Genomic DNA, 15,427 nt, shown 5'->3' on the forward strand with positions numbered 1-15,427 from the left:
ACCCAACAACCACAAAAAAGGGTCAGTTATTGACAATTAATAACCAATAAATCTGATGTTGTAACTCCACATTAATTCAGAATTGTACTCAAACGCAATGTTTAGAAAAGGATCTCAAGTCCTGTTTTGTAACAACTGACTCCTACAATAGGCAGAGGAAACAAAATCTGAAGATGGGGAAATCCGAGAGGAAGTAAACTGGGGGTTGAGTCAACACTGTAACCTTGCAGTCAGAGGGCAGATGTAAAATCCTGCAATGTGCACAGTCTGCTCCAGCGAGTGTTGCTGATCCAGATCCAGATTATTTAGACAGTGGAGATTCTAGTCATCTCAATATTCAAATCCCCCTTTGTGTGAGTCTCCTTACAAACACAGCTGGAACATCCATGTTTTCCCATGTGACACAGCGACTGCCAAATTGTAATTCAGGCTTGTTTATATGGTCTCAGTAAGATATAAGCTGTACATTTGAACTTATTTACCCACCTTGAGACTGCACAAATCACCTTTCTAACCTGTTCGAGTTTAGCATGGGTCTGGTGAGAGGATTCCTGCACAGCTTCCTTCCAGGTTGTTGCCATCAAGGCACAGGCTTTTAGGGCACGGAAAGAGGAGCAAACCCATTTCAGGATCCTCCTAGCATAGTCTGTAAATCCTTTCTCTTTTCAGTGTATTTAATTCAAGAAAGATTCTTACCTCCACTCAATTAATGTAATCAATTTAGGCCAAGTCACCTCCCATACATGCTAGACCATGGCATTGTGGCTTCTCTTGCCTCTATACCTCTGTAACATCCATTCACAAAGAAGCCTTGAATTTCCTGTTGGGGTGGATAGCTACATCTCAGAAACAAATCAGCTGACCTCTTTCATACTTTTCTGTTCTGAGTCATCATTGAGCTGGAAAAAAAACACTATTGTGAAGAAGAGAAACTAAGAATATGTCTGAGGAGGACAGTTGAGCTGCACCTTGGTCCACTAGTGCTGAAGATGTCAGGAAATGCAGAGGATAAGCAGGGATGGTTTTGACCTTCATCTGGAAGGAGAAGTCAGAGAGGTGCCAGTAAAATGTCAAGCTAATGAAAAGTATTTTTCGTTGTTTTGTTCCAAAATTTATTTTGCCTGGGTTCTTGGAAGATAATGACTATAACAATACTACAACTGCAGCAAAATGAAAACCAGCCAGGTCCTATCTTTGTTTCTGCCAAGGAGCTGAAGCGCTTAATGCCTTTGATGCTGTTCCATGAAACCAGGCAGATGAATCATGAAAGAGCAGTACAGAATGTGAAAATGCAAAAATGAATTGAATCATAAAGAAAGCTGTTCTCATCAGAAGGTAGGCAAAGTGGGTAAAACACTGGAGGTGGTTGACTGATCTCAGACTGACTGTTCTGAATAGTTGACTTGGATGAGGCAAGACTCTTTGGATCAAGAACATAACGACTGGAAAGCTGGAAGACTTGGCTTAAATGTTAACAAAACAACTAGACTCTGTGAAACAGAGGAAGTTACCTAGCCCAGCTGGAAAGTACAAGAGGAAGGACAATAGCCTTGCAGAAGTGCCAACACAGAGGTTTCAGAGCTCTCCAACAGAAAAGCCCAGAAGCAGAAAGACAAGCACGGCTCAAATTTTAAATCCTCTGGAAAAATAAAACAATATTAAGGAGCTGTACACATTGTAATAAACAACATGAGCCAATACAATGTCTGGCATTGGGATGGTGTAAAATCTGCACAGGATTACATCACTCTGCAGTAGCATGCCAGCAGTAGCAGGTTGCTCACAGCAGGCTCTGAAGGATGACAGCAGCCCCGCCAGCTCAGAAGAATGCTTTGTACAAGCATGGGCTGCACAGCACACCAGGGGAACGAATGAGTGAGCGAAGCAAGGAGGGAAAGAAGGAAGCATTGTTCAGAGAACAAATGGGATATTTGCCTCAGGTGTGCAAGCCAGCCTGATGCCAAAGGCCACTGGCACTTGGGAAAATCTCCAGCAGTAAAAGGCTGGCAAAGCGAAATTCTGCCAAGTTTAGCTGAGCATTAGTAACGGGTGCACTGTCTTCAGGAGAGTGATCTGGCAGAGACTGGGCAGGACTATGGGATGGTTGCAGGGAATCTGAAGTCCCTCACTGTGAAACAAAGACTGCAAACACTGAAAGGTTTTTGGCCAGAGGCTTAACAGTGTGTCTTTTGTTCTTTGCTGTTTGTTCTGTCTCTAGGTGAACTGGGAGCTGAGCTAGTTGAAGGGAAATGTTCAGTCACCTTAGTAAGACTCTGGCCATGGATTCCTGGAGAGAAGTATTTAACACAACCTCCTGCAGGTGGCTTTGCAAGCATCTGCAAAGCTGGGGGTGGGCAAGAGGGCTGGTATCCAGGGACTGAATCCAAAACCAGTACAAATACAGTATTACCTCTGGCAAGAGCAGAATGCATAGAAACCTGCCATGAGAAAGGTGCCTTTGTCAAGGTGTGTGAGGCTACAGAAACAGAATCCAGGCCCTCAGCATGTGACTGACTGGCCAGGGCTGGGATTGCTGCGGACTTTACAAGATCCCATGTAGTAGTAGCTACTACTTTCATAGTAGCTGGCCACTCGTGGGGACTGTCAGCAAGCAGCTTCTGCATGTAAATGGATAAACTGTACACAGGCCATACCTCCACTATGGTATTTGCATTGCACATCCAAGCTGTGCAGGTGCTGCACTGTGGCTACACTGGTTCTCCATTCTACTGCACTCAGCTGTCCAGACCTGGTCTTCATGCATGCTGTGTAGACAATCCACATGAGATACAAGGCCTTCATTACAATGCCTCTAGGCTTCAAAATCTTTATGAGAGACATGAGTGCAAAGCTCAGCTCACACCATGTTCTTGGTGGTGAAAAATAAGAGGTTTTCATCTAGTTCTGGAATTTTCACTTTCTAGTGAAAGTCAAGGCTTGTCCCTCGGGAAGTATAATACTGTGAGGGGCTGTGAAAACTTAACAGATGCCACTCCGCCCACATCATGTCACCTTTCACTAGTTCTGGACTTTCTGGGGGGGCCTAAAGTATGTTAGTGCAATGAATTTCAACAAAGGCTGCCTTTCTGGTAACTGTTGTCTTGGAGGAAAGAGAAGATCCAGGGTCTTATGACAGCATTTGAGCATGCAGTTTTTGCAATATTTCGCTCAATCCAGCATATCCCCATTTTCAGCTGTATTGAAGTTCCACTCCCTTCCACATCTTGACTTATTTTCTTACACTTTGCCTCACCCCAGAAAAATAGACTACAAGTATATTCTATAAGGGTTTTCAGTTGAGACAGAAGAAAAGCAATTCAAGGCTATTATAATATATTTTATTATATTAAATACATTATATTAAATAGTCAGAAATATTATCATTTGGTACTATTCCCAGAAGGAGAGAAGGGGAAGCTTTAAGAGGTTATCCACTGATAACCTGATGCCAAGCTGAGGCATTTTATGGCAGAGCCTCTAGGAGCACAGGCAGAACTCCATGTGCCCTTCCAGGTTTTGCCAAAAGCCTGAATTTGTAAAGCAGGTGGGAGGACTTTTGACACCTACATACCAGACATTAGTCCTTAGCAAAGACTCTCGTGTCAGAAGCCAGTGCTGCTTCGGGAACATCTCACAATCTTTACTTGGCTATGTTATTCAAGGACAAAACATTAGACAAACATTAGATAACCACCAGGAACAGAACATTTCTGTTAACGTTTCCTCTTAATGGAGAAAAAAGTAGCAGTAACATTTTGAGAAATGACACCCACACGAAGATGACAATCCCCTTTTCTTTGCCAGTGCCACAGATTCTTGCAGCTATGGGATCCTTTACTGTAGGGGATGCCAAATGATGATTCAGTCTGTTCCATGTACTGGTATTGTTCAGGGTGGGAGCGGAAGCCCCAGCTAACACTGTCAGTGAGTTCACATGCACCCCAAGAATGGAATATGTGTGGAGAGTTTTTGAGAAACCCACAGTTGTTGCAAGAAAAGTAAAATAACTTTTTCCTGACCAAATCTGGATACAGATGTGGTCAGCCTGGTTCTGTCCTCACGTTGCCTGAAACAAAATCATTTGTCCCATGAAGTGCTGTTTAAACTCATGCTATCCCAAGTACGACAGCAAACATTCTGAAACAGAGTTATTTTCATTTCTGTGACATGCCCTTGGACTCAGCTGCTGACAGAGTCAAGGACCTGACACCAGCCTGAAGGTGGGCTTTTTCTTTTCCCTTTTTACTATTTTAGTCACCTACAAGTATCTGAGCTGCAAGCCAAAGCAGATGCAATTATCTCAGCTGTCACTGGGAGGGAAGTGGCATTGAAAATAGATAGGATTCAGACCACAGAGCACTTTAAAGATCCAATTGCAACATGCTGATATACAAATAGTGACAAATAGGAAACCACTGCAGCCTTTCAAGCATCAATGCAAAGCTTTCAGAGGGACTACCACCATTGTCAGCTATTTCATTCATACCTCTGAGTAGCATCTTACATAGAGTGTGCTGCAAAAATTCCTCAAAGCTGCATGTTCAGCTTTAATGAGAAAAGGAAATGGTAGGCAGAAATAAAGTAATTGAACTGCCACAGTTATGGCAACCCTAAGAGCAGCTGAATCAATGTGAAAAGTATATTATGGGTGACTTACAAATGGAAGAACATTACTGAGAAGGGCAAGGTTAGAAAATCATCATCAAAACTAGATGTAAAGGTGTAAGCAAAGACTCAGTCACCCTGAAAGAAACTATCTTCACAGAGTTAAGCATATACTTAATTGGACTTCTAAAGCAGCTTACACTTAAACAGTTTTCCAGTATGAGTAGTAGTTGTTCTTATCAAAGCAGATGTTCTCTGACATTTTGTGTCAGCATCCTTTGTACGCAAAGCAATCTGTCTATGGAAACCAGGTTTTTTTTACAAATCGTAGGGCTTTTGATATGTAGAACAATTAAATAAAACATACATTTTGCTACCTTTGTATATTTATAGGTGACTGGTACCCACAGCACATAATCTATAGCTAAGAGAGTGCCTGAATGGCTAACTAATTTTATATTTGCAGATAGAGTATCATTAAGTGAAATTGATTCTGCTAGAATTCTAATACCCTGCACCTAGTGTTACCGAACTGTATAAAATCTGTTAAGAATCCACAGAATTCTATCAGTACAAATACTACCATAGATAATTTTCCTTCCTTTTTTTCCCCTCTCCTTTTGAAAAGTATATAAAATCCATACATCTGATCTAAGGACCTCCAAAGACTTCATGGCAATGATGTTTTGTACATGTGTATTTCTAAGGTAGAAGGTTTATTCCATTCTACATCTCTGAATTAAGAGTACAGTCAAATGCATTTGGAAGTGCCAAAGGAAATTACTACTTGAGAAATGTTCAGATGAAAATCTTGGCTGCAGCTTGAGAGAGAACCTCATACAAGACAGCTGGGGAGGAAAGTAAGGTATCTAAAAGGTGGATACCCATAACCTACCAGTTGCATTATACTTTAGTGCTGCTGGTCAGAAAGAGGCACCTCCAGAGAGCAATTCCTCTCACTCTAAGTTAACTGGCTGAAATAGATCAAATTAACTGCCCTCTGGAGATATGCGTTGCCTTCCTTTTAGTGGGCTTTAGGCAACTATTTAGGTGGTGAGATGCACCCAAACTTCAATTTTGGTGCTGTTTTGAAAACAGAAATGAGCCATTTGAAAACAGAAATGAGCTGTTTGAAAACAGAAATGAGCCATTTAAGCCATTTTCCAAGAGGAAAATATTCACAATGAGAATAATCAGCCATTGGAATAATTTCCCTAGGGAAGCTGTGGATTCCCCAGCATTGGACACTTTCAAGATTCAGCTGGACAGCACTGGGCCATCTAGTTTAGACTGTGCTTCTGCCAAGAAAAGTTGGACCAGATGACCCTTGAGATCCCTTCCAACCTGGTATTCTGCGATTCCATGATTTAGTCCTTCACCATGTTGGAGTTGCACTCAATGCCTTTGGAGGGACCCCTAAAGTTACCGGAAATTTGCAGCAGTACCTCTTTATGACTTAGTGGAAACCCTAACAACCTGACACCCCCTCTAATGTACATCTCCATGCTACTGCTGTAGCCAAAATGATCTCTGTGCTTGAGGAAAGGTGACAGGGGCTGGAAATTCTGGCTGGAAATGACACGCTGCAATGGGAGCGGATGGCAAAGGATAACTGGTGGGAATGGTGTTGCTATAGGGCAGCCCTGGAGCAGTGCTCAAGCCTGTTTTCAGGGAGCTAACCACTAGGTTTCCTTAGCTTCTTTGGCTGCCAGAACAAAACACTCTTTTGAGTGGAAAGGCACAGGCTCAGTTTTCTAGGACACCCGCTTATTCTGCTCCTTAAATCAGTTATTCACCCTTTTCAGTCTAAACCAGTATAGACTTGTGGGAAAGGGAACAGTTAATTTTTGAAGGAGAAAGGACACAGGGCAGTAGTTTTTCACAGGCCTGATTAAAACAAAATTATATTATTTTCTTTTGATGAATTTACTTTTTTAAGCTCATAGTTATAGGCACTATACCTATTTACCTTGGTTCACTGCAGCTTTATAACATCCCGTGTGATACACTTTAAAAAAATGGACTAAATTCAGATTTCAGGTTCATTTTAAGAGCAAGTAAAATGTTTGGATTGCAAAACCTGCCTTTCTGTAGGCTGAATGCATTTCCGTGCTAGCAGCTTCCAGGAAACTCTTGGGTTACAATTACAAGAAGTTAAAACTGCAGCAGCAGAATTGTTAACTGGAAGTCAGAATTTCCTTTCCACCATTCCTCTTCTGTTTGGCCCTAACAGGCCAGCTTAAATACTTTGTTTCTTTTATTTTTCTATTACATTATTTTGGTAATTTTGTGGCTTTTTTTTCCTTTCTGATCCTAACCTCTAATTCTTTGTTCTTAGGTCTGTTTTTTTTTACCTTATACTGGATTATCTACTTAGAGCAGCATTTTCTAACAACCCTTCCCAGTTATAGGACTCTCTCCTTTAAATTTATCACGGATGTGTCCAATTCTTAAAACAGGTTAAAGACATTTTTTTTTGTGTTCTTTTCCAGGCTTCCTAGTTACATGGTCAGTAATACAAAGAAGAATGTAAGCCGGGAAGTCTGTGATAAGAACAATAAAAACAGCATTTGCTCCAAGGAGCAAAACTGAAGCAGACTTCACAAACTACAGGAAGAGAAGGAAAGAAGGTAATGTGTGTATTCAGTTGGACACAGGGATTTTCCCTAAAACAATAATTAAGACAACAAGTAACTATGTATGGAGATAACTAAAGCGTAATAGAAAACCTGAAGAAAGAAATGGAAACGTGATTTAATAAGGCTCAGCAAGCAGTGCATCTGGGGATGATACTGCAAGACAGATGGTATCCTGAACAGATCTGTGCTCTGAAAACTCAGATGACCCCATTTCTTTAGATTACCATGCAAGGAGATGACCCTGAAAAAGTGAGAAAGTACAGGGCTGGAATGCTAGCTGAGTGAGCCCCAGGGACAGAAGACAGTTTGATCCTAGCTGTCTGTTATTTGAACACAGATCTAAAAGAAGATAAGGACAAAGATCCGCTTTTCACTGCCCAACATATTATAGATGTCTTTGCAAAACAAATGCAAAGCTTATTGAAAGCAGTAGCAATTACATGTAGTTGGATTTTACTCACTGTTATTTTAGGATTGAGCAACCATGCTGAGAAATGAAAACAAAAGTTACGTCAGAAGAAATGACACATAAGGCTTTATGTTTACTTACTTATTTTTATATGTATAAAATATAAAAATAACATGTATGTTTATATGGTTGGTTGTATAGGAAATGTGAGGTTTACAGACCATTTGTCACTGCTGCAGCCACTGGAATGGGCCAGCAAATTTGTGGCCCTGTGTCTCCTTACAGCTGCTTTTTATATTTGGAGTATAAACATTGTTGGCTTCTGAAGGATTTATCAGTTTAGAGGACAGCTGTGGAGTGTTTAGGAGAGGACCTAAGGACAACATAGCTTCAAAATAAGTATGTGTTTGGCCACTCCATCTTCTGACACGTTAGATACTTCTACAGAGAAAAGACTTCCAAGAAAGTAGACACCCTTCCAGGGATCTCCTGCAAGTACTTCCTCACTCAACACCACAGGCTTTGAAGGCTTCTTTCTGTGAATTTTTCTTGTCTAACAGAAAAAAGAAGATATGTGAATGGATGAATGGATGGAATATGTACGATTAAAAAAAACATTCAAAACATTACAGGAGACACACTTTTTCCATAAGGAAAAAAAGCCACATGGAAATTCCATGAAAAGTCACATCACTTAACAAGCTCCTGGAAGGCTCTCAGATGTTAGAGTTGCTACAGCTAATACCACACAGAACAGCATAGCTGCAGCTTGCAAATAGACAAAAACCTGATCGTTTTGTTGACAACTTATTTTGTTCACACATGCAGTTAAAATTAAATGTAAGCACTGTCTGGTAGTTTTTGGAAGACAGAAGAATAACATCTAAGCGATAGAAAACCTCTGTAGCAAGCAAGACCAGTTCTGAATGTAAATTTATTTTCCATTTGTGTATTTTTTTTTTTACACAACATAAATACGTACAAAACAGTACATAAGGAAAACCTAGGAAATCATGCTTAATATGACCTTTTCCCCCTTTGTCCTTACAGAGGAAGGCTGTCAAATGCTCATGAGCTTCCCATCCATCATGTTTCATAGGAGAACAGGAGACAGTAGGCATCTTAAGCTGGTCTGTATGGATTCACACAGAGGGATCTTCCTCCAACACTGTTGTGCTTAACAGCGAAGAAAATTCCAGCTGCCCTTTTAAGATATCTGAGTTTTATCTGAGGGCACACTGGTCATATCTGAAAGTTTTAAAATAAACGTCAAAGTCTGTTGTATAGTCCAGGATCAATTACGAAGTATTTATTACTTGGAAAGATGTCTGACTTTTGCCCTTTCATTCTGTAACAGTCACAATCATTTCAGCATTCCGTTTTACAATTTTCTTATTTACAGCACATTCACAAATTCACTCTTGCAGCTGTTCCTCATGTGATTATTTCTAGTAGTTGCATTGTGGTTACCCATACGAATAAGGCTTATTGTTGTGGTATACCATCAGAGGCTACAAATATGCAAAAATTATAAAGGGACAGGAAACTTTCAAACCCTTTAAATAATTTCTTCTGGGTTTGGCCAAGCATTCTTTTGGGGTTTGCCTGGACTTTTGTTTCATTTTGTTTAAAGATTGCCCTGCAGCTATTTCAAAAAGCTTAAAAACTGCTACCACCAATTTACTTTAAATCAGTTAATCACAGGAGAGAAGGCAGTTTCAAAATCTGCCAAACCCTCAGTCAATAGAAATTAGCAATTATGCAGTTATTTTTATTAGCTGCATATTGCATAAAGATGTGAGCATCTGTACTTATTATATTATACAGATTATTTCATGACAGTATATGACATTTATTTGTAGTAGTATAACTGCTATGATTATTTTGAGTGACAGATGAACTGGTAAGGAAGAAAGCATAGTAACCAAAGTTGAGTATTTTTGAATATATATTTATTCTGGAGAAACAAGCTCCTAAATACGTGACTGCAATGGATACCGGACAAGCATGCACTATAAAAAAAACCCCTATTCTGTTTTCCTTTTCTTGTCAACAGCACATAGCAACAACTGTTTCCTAGTACCAGCAAAGATCTCTGCTGCATCAGTTACTCTGCCATGGAGGTTAGAACTATGAGCTTTTGAACTCACATACAGTGTAAACAATCACCACTTGATTGCTTTGCTGAATACAGCTTGTATCCTATTACTTATTTCCCAGCTCATGTCTTGGAACTGATTCTAAATCTAAAACAAGGAACACTTATCCAAATTCTTTGTGTATGAAGAAGTTACCTACTCAGATGAAAAATGTGAGCTATGCCAAGTTAAGGGAATGAGCAGGCAAGTCAATAATGAGGGATTTGTAGTCATAAAGACTACTTTGCATTACAGTGTCTGCAGGAGACCTTGTCAGTACTTTTCATGTGCTAGGTTATGAGCCATTCTCTCCTTGCTGCTCTTAGTTTCAAGTGGCTGGAGAGTCACAAATACAACCACTGCAAGAAATGTATTACTGGCTTGTGTAGTAAGGGATAATAATAAATGTTGTACCTGAACACTGAAGAATTGAGGTACCAGAATAATTCTGTGTTTTTAATGGGAACATCTTTGACAACATCAAGAAAGACTGATTACAGATAAGAAATCCAGGAATCAGCATATGGTCTGGCTTAGCTGGAAATCTCTATCACTACTGAGCAGAAAAATCCTCTTCTAAAGGCTACAACAACCCTTAATGCTGATAATAAAAGAAAGATGTGTCCCATGGTGTGCACTTAAGCAGCTGCTGGTGGTCATGACATGGGGCATCTCTTAAGAGTACACAGCAGTTCATCGAAAACTGTGGAAATAAACAAACATTTTAAATTGTAGAAGTTAAACTCATAATCATTTAATAATCTGAGTAAATTGGTACAAAATCTTATGCATCCATTTTTCTTTTGTTAAATGTAGCCTTCATTACCTCAGTTTAACACAAACTGGCTAAATTGAGCTTAGACAAACCTAAATAACTGAAACCACAATCAGAGCAGCCACTCTGCATCAATTTACTATCATGTTTAAAAATCACACATTCCTTGTATTCCACTGAAAATAGAAGAAAGTGATGTGGCATTCTGCTCACATTACATGACTAATTTCCTAAAAGATGTTACTAATATTCAGTGTTAGTTATAAGAATTTAACCATGAGAAGGAATATTTTCCCAGAAGCCTGATTAATTGACTGATAAACTGAAAGAAGTGTCATAATTGTCTTATGAGTCAGTGGAAAAGGCAGGAAGTGAATTATTCTGCATCCTCCCAAATTTGCATAGGAATTTATTTAAAGGGAACTACAGTTACCCTAGTTGAAGTTTAGCCAGGGCATGAGAGGTAACACCCTTTCTGCTTTTAAGACAAAAAAAAAAACAACAATAAAACAACACAAGCTATATTTATGCCATGCCTCAGTGCAGAAAAAGATTTAGTTGCTTATATTAATCCTGCAATACCTCTGCTGAACATGAGAAGTATAAATGGAAGAATGAACTTTTACAATTGCAGCTGAATGGGTAGAAAGACCACAGAGCATTTACCTGGAACTTCCTCAAGTTTCTATTGGCAAAGTTGCAATGATTAAGCCTAAAACAGTTACACTGAAACTGATGACATCATGCCTCAGAGCAGGTAGTGCATGGAGTTTTATGAACAGTGACATGCTGGAAGTTACTGAGAAACTTCCACTAAATCCTGCTACCCTTCACCACATGATATACCCAGATTTCCAGGTAAGGAATAAAATAATTTCCATTTATGAGCCAGACACACATACACATGTATGCTCCTTCTTACTAATATAATCAAAAGAAACAAGATTGAAGTAATTTATGGTGTATCCACTCAGTGGAAATACACATTTTCGTTAAATAGAAAGTTTCAGGTATTTAAATTTAAAATGAATAAAAGACACCACCTGCTAAAAAGTTATGTCACCTTAAGAGTGCATACTATGGACTTCATGGTGTATATCAGCGTGGTATAATCAAACCAATCTGTAAATGTTTGCATATTCCTGTACATAAACTTTGGCATACTGTTATATTCCACTGAGAAAATAATAAATAAATAAAAAGAACTAAAAGCTGCTATTCAGAAATATCTGTGTGCACTGTTTGCATAATATTAGGAAGGACAGATTAGCTGTGTCCGCGAAAAAGTCAGTCTTGGCCAGATGCAGAAAAAACATTCCATTATTCTTTTCAGGCATTGGGAGAATTTTAAAAGGGATCTCAAATGAACCTACTTCAGCTCATCACTGAATGGGTTACTATGTTTGAAGATGCTAAACAAGCCATCCATTAGTTGGGTTTTTAAAATTATACAGAACTAGTAGCTCCTTTTAAATTAAAATGCTGATAGAATGTTATCAAAATGTAGCGTTTTATGCCTCTGACTTTCAGAGTGCAAAAAAAGGAATGTGCCTTATCTGGATTTTAAGATCCAGTTCCAAGTTATTTATTATCTGTAAAACCTCCATACTGCCTACGTATTTAATTTAATGCTTGAGCACGTCCCCGCCTCCTCTGTTCTTTTAGCACTTATTCCAACCACATCATTTGTTACGATTTGGTGGCCATTGCTCACCTGTTCTCCACTGAACAGATTTGCAGGCCAGAGAGGTTATGATGAGCACCAAGCTTGACCTCCATAACAACATCAGCCAAGAAATTTTATAATGTGAACTTTGCTTTGAGCCCCTAATTTGAGGGATGACTTGGAGCACAAGATTTAGAAAATATATTGAATCCTAATCTAGAATTTGGGAGGAAAGAATTTAGTGGCTCCTCAAGGATATTATACCAAACAACTCCTCCTGTGTCTAAAATAAAAGGATCTTGTGCTTATTTTAAATTAGTATCATTGTAGCTGCAAGTTAGTTGTTCTCACTGTCACCTCACCTGCAGATTAAAGAGACTTAATATTTGAAATTTTCTTCTCTTGCAAATCCTAGTACTTTATGATTAAGCTTTTGTATAAGCTAAAGAGTTGGGTTTTTTTTAGTATCATAGCAAGGCAGATTTTCTTGGCTTTTCCAGTTTATTATTTGTGTTAAAATACAATTCCACTATTTTTGTGATAGGTTGATAAATGCTATATATAACTTTATTACTCATTCTTAATATTCCTTTGCTTCCACATCCAAGATTTGTACCATAAGCATGAATCTTTGAGTTGTTCATAACCACACTATAATGCCTCTATAATTTCACTTGAAAATATTTGTACTTAGATGCCTTTTTACTAATCTGTATTCAAATAAACAATCCAGCAAGATCCATTCTACCTGCCCTGCAAAAAAAAAAAACAGGCTCTGCTTCAGTAGTAATATCTCCCTACAAATCTTTATAGATGCATCTATGATATTAATGATTATTTTACTGTGAGGGTGGTGAGGCACTAGAACAGGCTGCCCAGAGAAGTTGTGGCTGCCCCATCCCTGGCAGTGCTCCAGGCCAGTTTGGACAGGGCTTGGAGCAACCTGGCATAATGGAAGGCGTCCCTGCCCATGACAGGGGTTTGGGACTAGATGATGTTTAAGGTCCCTTTCAACCCAAACCATTTTATGAGTCTATGATTTTATGTTTTCTTTACATAAGTTAATAAAGATTATGAATAGGTTGGGGATACAATGAGGATTCGGTTTAATTTTGCTAAACAGGTCTCACTTCAATGATGATTTTCAAGATAGAATTACTTTTCAGATCTGCTGGGTAATTTTTTTTTTATTCAGATAAATGTATGTTGCAAGTTTCATATAAAAATATTTTTAAAGAGAATATTTGCACTAAACAGAATATGGCATAATGTCTTAAATGAAGATCAATATTATACATTTACCTTTGCCAGGTGAAATGCTAATCCAATTAAACAACATCAAATTCCAACAATTCCAGGAAAACCTGCTGATACTAGAAACTCAGTAAATATTGAATTCCTATATGTGATTTTCATTTACTTTCATGATTTTTCCAAAGGTTCTTGTCATGTTATTTTAGCTCAAATAACCTTTTGGTTTTCATTTCTCATGGCACCAAATCAGTTTCTTGCTTTCATTTCTGGAACAAACATACACAGGTTGATTATTACCATGCATGACTCAGAATTGCGTAAAATTCCAGGACATTACTTAGTTGGTCCTGAAAGTTTAAATGTCTTTTACCTTTACCTGTTGGTATTTAGCACCCTTACTAAGTAATGATTGAATAAAACATTTGCAATTATACCCATGCAGCATTACTACATTATAGAATCATAGAATCGTTAGGGTTGGAAAGGACCTTAAGATCATCTAGTTCCAACCCCCCTGCTGTGGGCAGGGACACCTTACGCTAAATCATATCACCCAAGACCTCATACAACCTGGTCTTGAACACTGCCAGGGATGGAGCATTCACAGCCTCCCTGGGCAACCCATTCCAGTGCCTCACCACCCTAACAGGAAAGGATTTCCTTCTTATATCCAATCTAAACTTTCCCTGCTTAAGTTTATCCAGGTTTCTATTAAATAAATGCTTCTATACATCATCACTGTTACTGAAAAATGTATATGGGAAACCATGCCACTGTCAAATTGTTTTCTTCCTTGATCCTGACATTTAAAAAGAAAATGTATTGCCCTTGTCCTTTAGGCAATGAGCCAAGACTTTTCATTCATGTATTTAGCTATTATTATTCATTCTCATTGTTTGACAAGTGCTAGCTTACCATTTCTGCTTATCAGCTTCCACATTTTTCCTTTCATTTTACACAATATTAATTGTTGCTTTCATGTTCTTTCTTTAACTGAATGCATTCAGCTGAAGAGAAGCTTTGATGATCTTAAGGTCCTTTCCAACCCTAACTATTCTATGATTCTATGATTGTGGTAACATCATCTTATGGGCATCCTATACAGTCTTCCTAAATAAACTACCATTTACCTATTTGGTGTATTTTTCTTACACATACAGAGTTTTTCTTACACATTCAGAGTTTTTTCCAGGCTTGGAAAACTGTCCCTTTTCCAGCAAAGCTGCATAATATATATGGGAAGTATTTATACATAGTAAATACAGTTAAATTGTCCCATTTTACATTCAAGCAACTATAAAATCAGTAGACTAGACAATTATTATTTTTTTTGGCCAGAATTGTCAGAACTCAAAGCACCTGAATGCTCCAAAAATAACATGCGATTTTATTTTAGAAAACGCTAATCTATTATTTATATAAAATGTAGGACGTGTTTACTTGTGGACGTTTGACTCTAGACATATCCTACAGATTAAGAGAAAAAAATAAAATATGACCCTAAGTACCTCATTCTACTTACTCCAGCTACATATTTACATTGCTGTTCATCCAGCTCTGCGTTAGACAATCTGCCTCACCAGTATCTAATTTTCTGATTTATTAGCCTAAACATTGATTCATAAACACACCAGGTCTTGGATTTGTGAAATCAGGAACTCTAGTTACTTTAATGAGCCTGACCAACCCCTGTCCCTGCACATTCTTTCCCAAAGAAAGGTATAAACTAATAGGAACACTCAAATTGTGACAGATGTCTAAAAGAGCCATAGCTCAACATTTAAGTAAATGAAGCTTTGATACGGGTCTGCAAAGTACCCGTTGAAAGATCCTTCATCAAAAAAACCTCCCTCCCCATAAGCAACACATTTGTGCATTTGGACTTCTTATCCTCTGTCATTCTATAAGAATTGCCTTAATTATTTCAAATGTTATTAGTTA

The 15,427-nt window shown here is 38.5% G+C and overlaps 1 long non-coding RNA gene across 1 annotated transcript in view; it reads left to right on the forward strand.

The window, feature by feature from the left end:
- The window catches only part of LOC133281102 (uncharacterized), a 29,527-nt gene extending 15,592 nt beyond the window's left edge, over nucleotides 1-13,935 (forward strand). Inside the window, exons 3-4 of the long non-coding RNA XR_009747379.1 lie at nucleotides 7,098-10,472; nucleotides 13,516-13,935. This is a non-coding gene — a long non-coding RNA (uncharacterized LOC133281102). The remainder of the gene's footprint in view (nucleotides 1-7,097; nucleotides 10,473-13,515) is intronic.
- The last annotated feature ends 1,492 nt before the right edge of the window (nucleotides 13,936-15,427 follow it).

This window comes from Pezoporus flaviventris, unplaced genomic scaffold (genome assembly GCF_033815535.1).
Source record: "Pezoporus flaviventris isolate CSIRO_AGI_PZ_B2104156 unplaced genomic scaffold, CSIRO_AGI_Pfla_v1 ptg000095l, whole genome shotgun sequence".
In the NCBI taxonomy this organism is placed as follows: Eukaryota; Metazoa; Chordata; class Aves; order Psittaciformes; family Psittacidae; genus Pezoporus; species Pezoporus flaviventris.